At 40.5% G+C, this 5,105-nt stretch overlaps 1 pseudogene; it reads right to left on the bottom strand.

Annotated features, from left to right (window-relative positions):
- Nucleotides 1–4,709: 4,709 nt before the first annotated feature.
- LOC133384625 (5S ribosomal RNA) lies at nucleotides 4,710–4,828 on the bottom strand (annotated as a pseudogene).
- Nucleotides 4,829–5,105: the final 277 nt, after the last annotated feature.

Genomic DNA, 5,105 nt, shown 5'->3' on the forward strand with positions numbered 1-5,105 from the left:
AATGCACAGCTGATTTTTAATTAATTTAAGAAATATAACATTGGAGTCTATGATAACACAGCCATGCTCAGTAAGAACCAACTGTCAGTGTTCTAAAAGCCAGAGTAACAGCTGTTTGGCTTGGCTAATCAGGGGGGCACACCCATGACAGACATTTATTCCACTTTAAACAGTCCTGAATTCCCCCAAAGAATCCTGGGAAGTGTAGTTTGTGAAGGGTGCTGCAAGTTGGTAGGAAACCCCTGTTACCCTGACAGAGCTCCAGTGGCCAGAGTGGTTCAAGAGTCAGCCTATCTTTCCAGAGAATTCTGGTGATTGTTTATATGATTATCCATCTACCTTAGTCACATGACAGAGAAAAAAATTACATCTTGCTGTTTTAAAGTAGATTCCCAACCCCCTTACATATAAGTTAATTGATGTGAGAGGAACAGGGTGTCTCCTAGCAACTCTCAGCACCCTTCACACATTATACTTCCCAGGATTTTGGCGGGGAATCCATAACTGTTTAATGTGGATTAAATGTCTGTTGTGGTTGTGGCCAGTGACAGTTTTGGTTTAAATTTGGATGGAAGACTACACTGTCTGCTGTAGAATAAAAAGGAGGGTGGGAAACCCCAAAAGAACGATACTGTTAACAATGTTTTCCTTTTTTAAAGGAAAGGGGCTTTCCCTCTGCCTAGTGCCCACCCACCATATGCTCAGAGGCACATGTTCCCAAATTCTTCCAAGCTACACAGGAAATGGATTGGATTGTGACAGACCAACCCAAATTGTGTTTGCTTTTTTACAAGTTTGTATGGTAGTACAATATCTCAGAGACAAGGTCAGGTCTCCTGGTCCCCTGGTGCATTCACTATAGCTGCCCAATTTCCCTGCTTTTTAAAGTTTGATAGAAATATCTGTTGGCTATAGGTATGTTCTTGTTATGTTATGTTGTTTTATTTCTAGGCTGCCTTTTAGCCAAAAAGGCCCCCAAGGCAGCTTACACACAAATAAAAAACACAAATAAAAACAATACAATTTACAAAAAATCAAACTAACAAAATTATAGCATTTCTAAAAAGCATCAACAGCTATCCAAAAGCATTCATCTTCCTGGTAAGGGACAGTCCCCAGACAAATGTCACTGAGAGCAGGGGTGAGGGGGCAAAGCAGGTGGAAAAGTGTGCCCCTTGGTGGTCTCAGCACAGTCTCACCCCTACAGCAGTACCTCTCAGTCTGCAGCTCCTCCTGACATGGCCCAGGCAGAAGGGTGGGGCAAAGCAGGTGGAAAAACTTGCCCCTTGATGGTCCCAGCAGTCTCATCCCTGCAGCAGTTCTGAAACCACAAAGGTGGTTTTAAAAACCACAATAGCTGGTTTTTTGCCTATTAGTGAATATTGTTTTTCACGATAGAGTCTGTGCTGTTTGGACCATGCTTATCCATAGTTACTGGTGGGTAAATAAGGGCTGCATTCAGACATGAGGCTTATTGCATTAGTTTTACTGATACTGATAATGCTTCTATCCCGATTTCTAACATTACTTTCACACTGCCTATTGCAGGACTGATATACCACCACATGACGTTAAATTTCACACACACCAATGGGTGTGGTGTGACACAAAAATGAACACCATTGGATGCATTGCTACTCCCCCACTCTTTCAGCACATGCTCACTTCTGTTCCCCTGTGATTCCCCCATGAAAATGTCAGGAAAAAACTGCCAGTATACCACCTCATATTTTGTGACTTTACTCCTGCAATTTTCTGGGTTAATGGGGATGCAAACCAGTTTTTTTTTTTCTGGAAACAATTAACACAGAAATGAGCACTAAACTTCCATTTATATCCTGCTAGCTTTCCAGAAGTGGCTTTTACACTGTGTGAAAGATCAAATAAAATGTGGAAAATATCAAGTAAGGAAATGTTGGGAAAACGGAATAAACTGCTGTCTTAATGCAGCCAAGGATAGATAATTGACATGGTATTAAGATACATGGTGGCATTGGAAAAGAGATTAATAAATGATGTTTTGTTTTTAAGATGTTTTGTTTTGAAGACTTTTTAAAAAGATGTTTATAGTGCTTTATCACTTCTTGTTTGCTGCCCTGGGCTCCCTTTGGGAGGAAGGGCAGGACATAAGTTTAGTAAATAATAAGAAGTTAAAATTAAATTAAATTAAATTAAATTATTATTATTATTAAATTAATAATAATAATAATAATAATAATAAATAAAATTATAGCCGAAAGAAAAGAAAAAAGAAGATAAAGAAAACACCTTAAAGGTTAAAGTGTGAGTAAAAGTGAGGGATATAGATAATAGGAAGTAGTAGTTGCTTGACAAATTGGTGGCAGTAGAGCTGTGCATTGGATTCAGCCGAGTCCTGAAGCAAATTGGGCTGATTCAAGGGAATCTGGGCACCAGTCAAGTCTGGGCGAGACAGCCCTGGATTACCATGGATCAGGCAGCCCAGGGCACACTGGGGCTATCAGGAGGTGGGATGTCAGGCAGGAAACAGAGACAGGCGTGGGTGGGAAGGAGAAACCACAAAAAGGACAGACCTACCTGGCAGCTGTGTCTTTGTGGGAGAAAGTAGTGGTGGGTGGGTGGATGCGGGTAAACGTCTTCCCTGCCTACCTTTTCCTCCTTCCTGCTCTCTGAAGTAGCACTGCACAAGATCAAATTGATTTGAACCTGCACTGTGCTGGTTGCTGCTCCTTCACAAGCAGCTTCCCTACATGCAAGGAAGCTGCTTGTGAACAAGCAGAACCCTGCAGGATTGAATCCTTACCAGTAGCCATCTCTCTAGCATAGTGGTGACACACTGTATGTGCCTTTCCACTCTGCCCCAGGCTCCCCTGTTTAACACAAAATAAACACCAGCTGGCAAGCAAGAGGATTCGATCTTGCGCAATGTCAGTTCCTGCTCTTTCACAAGGAGGGAAGCCACTCACAAAGGAGCAGCACCCCGTAGGATTGAACCCACCTGCTCTCAGTGGGGTGGGGGTGGGGAGAAGGAAATGCAGCACTTCCTATTTTCCCCTCCCCTTCCCAGCCATATGTTTAAAATGTTTAAAAACCCTTAAACCTGCTTTGGGGACAGATTCATGGTGGAGTGAGTGGTCCCCAGGTAGCCACAGGGCATATCAGTCCAATCCAGCGGTCACAGAGCAGGGTCACAGGATGGATCTGGGGGCCTGTGTACAGCCTTAGGAGATAGTAAAGTAAGAATAGGGTTATTTCAACTTGAAAACAAAGAATTTTGGAAGGGCCTCAGAGCAAAGAAGTTGTATCTTGGCTCCATGTTTATCAGATGACCTCTTCTGGGGTGTGTCATGCTCCCACATCTCTCATCTTGAAGGCAGGTGAAGACACTCTCTTTTTTCCAGGCCTTTGAGGTGTGGTGATTTGTTTCTCCTGGCTTTATTTTTATTTTGTCTCTCCTTCCATTTGATTTGACTGATGATTATTTTTGATTAGTTTGGCTTTATATATTGTTTTGTTTTGATCTTCAAAAGTTTGTTGTAGCCTACCTTGGAGCCTTTGGGTGTAGAGCAAGTTGTATATATAAATGAAGAAAATAAGGTAAAATCAGATATGGCATTAATTACATTAAAAGCCTGTTTCTTTTTATTTCTAAATTTATTTTATTGTATTCAAAGACTTTCTATTTTTTAGACATAATGGGGGGTGGTCTTGCTTGCGGGGTTCCCACATGCATCTGGTTGGTCACTGTGAGAAGTTGAAACAGAGTAGCCTTTGGCCTGGCCCAGCAGGGCTCTTCTTACGCTTTTAAAACTCAACTTAGATATTTTAAAAGAAAATTGATGACTGATTCCCCATTCCTGCCCCCGCAAAATAAATTATGTGATAAGTATACGTTAGGAGTTAGCTCTTTTATTTCTTTCTGTTAAAAAAAAAAAAAGTTGGGTGACAAAAGTTGTTGGGGTCAACCGTCATGGGGCATGCAAAAGAAAATCAGAAACGGATCTCATCTTTTTCTAAGTGTGAAAGGAAATTTATATGAATGCCTTGGATTTGCTTATCTTTGCCTTTTAGAACTTGATCTTTTCTTAACGATTGTTGAATATAGTAGCCAAAAGGAATGTAAAGCACTGCAAACTTTCAAGGATAAAGTAATATCATCAGTGTTGCCTTCAAAATCCATGTTAAACCTTCGTAGTAGGAAAGCTGACAACATTCGCAACAAATCTGAAGGTCAGAGCTTTTATTCTCCCTTCATTTCTCATAGGGGATAATCAGGCAAACAAGCCTTCATTATGTCATAAAGGTTGTTTTCAACTGAATTAGTTAAGGCTAGGAAATAGAAAGTGTCAGGGACATTATCCAGTATGATTTCTAAGGCATTTTTGGAATATTGTGAATGTGGTATTGATCTCAAATGCCTACTTGATATTGACAGATTATACACAAATTTACAGTTCATTTGTATGTGTGCTAAATTATATTTTAGAACAGTGTAGTTTATCAATATTTCATGTTAACATTTGCAGATTAATGCTAGATTTTAGTCATGCTTATTATCTGCAGCCTTCCATTGTGCAAAGTTACTATAGTGCCTTGTTTTCTCATCTATTGTTGTTATATGCCTTCAAGTCAATTATGAGTTATAGTGACCCTATGAATCTTTCTGGATACATTCATGGGGTTTTCATGGTAAGAGGTATGCAGAGGTGGTTTACCATTGCCTTCCTCTAAGCCTATCAAGCCCGGTATTCCCAGGGGGTCTCCCATCCAAGTACTAACCAGGCCTGACCCTGCTTAGCTTCCGAGATCAGATGAGATTGGGCATGTTCAGGGTAATATGGCCGTAGGCTTTCTCATCTATAAGAACTCAAAATTTAAGTATGCAGTTTACATGAATCTTTGGCAGTTTTGCATCTGCTTTTCGTACATATAGGTAGATGTTAAATTTTATTGATCTGGCACGATTCTTTCCTGCCTGTGCATACACTTATCCATAACAAATTCCCAGATGTATCTTATTGGCCATTGTGGGAAACGGTACTGGATTAGATAAAACTTTGGTATGATCCAGCAATGCTCATCTTCTTATAGGACTCAGTGGAGCCTTTAATAACTCACTCTCTCCT

The sequence above is a fragment of the Rhineura floridana genome, chromosome 4 (genome assembly GCF_030035675.1).
Source record: "Rhineura floridana isolate rRhiFlo1 chromosome 4, rRhiFlo1.hap2, whole genome shotgun sequence".
In the NCBI taxonomy this organism is placed as follows: Eukaryota; Metazoa; Chordata; class Lepidosauria; order Squamata; family Rhineuridae; genus Rhineura; species Rhineura floridana.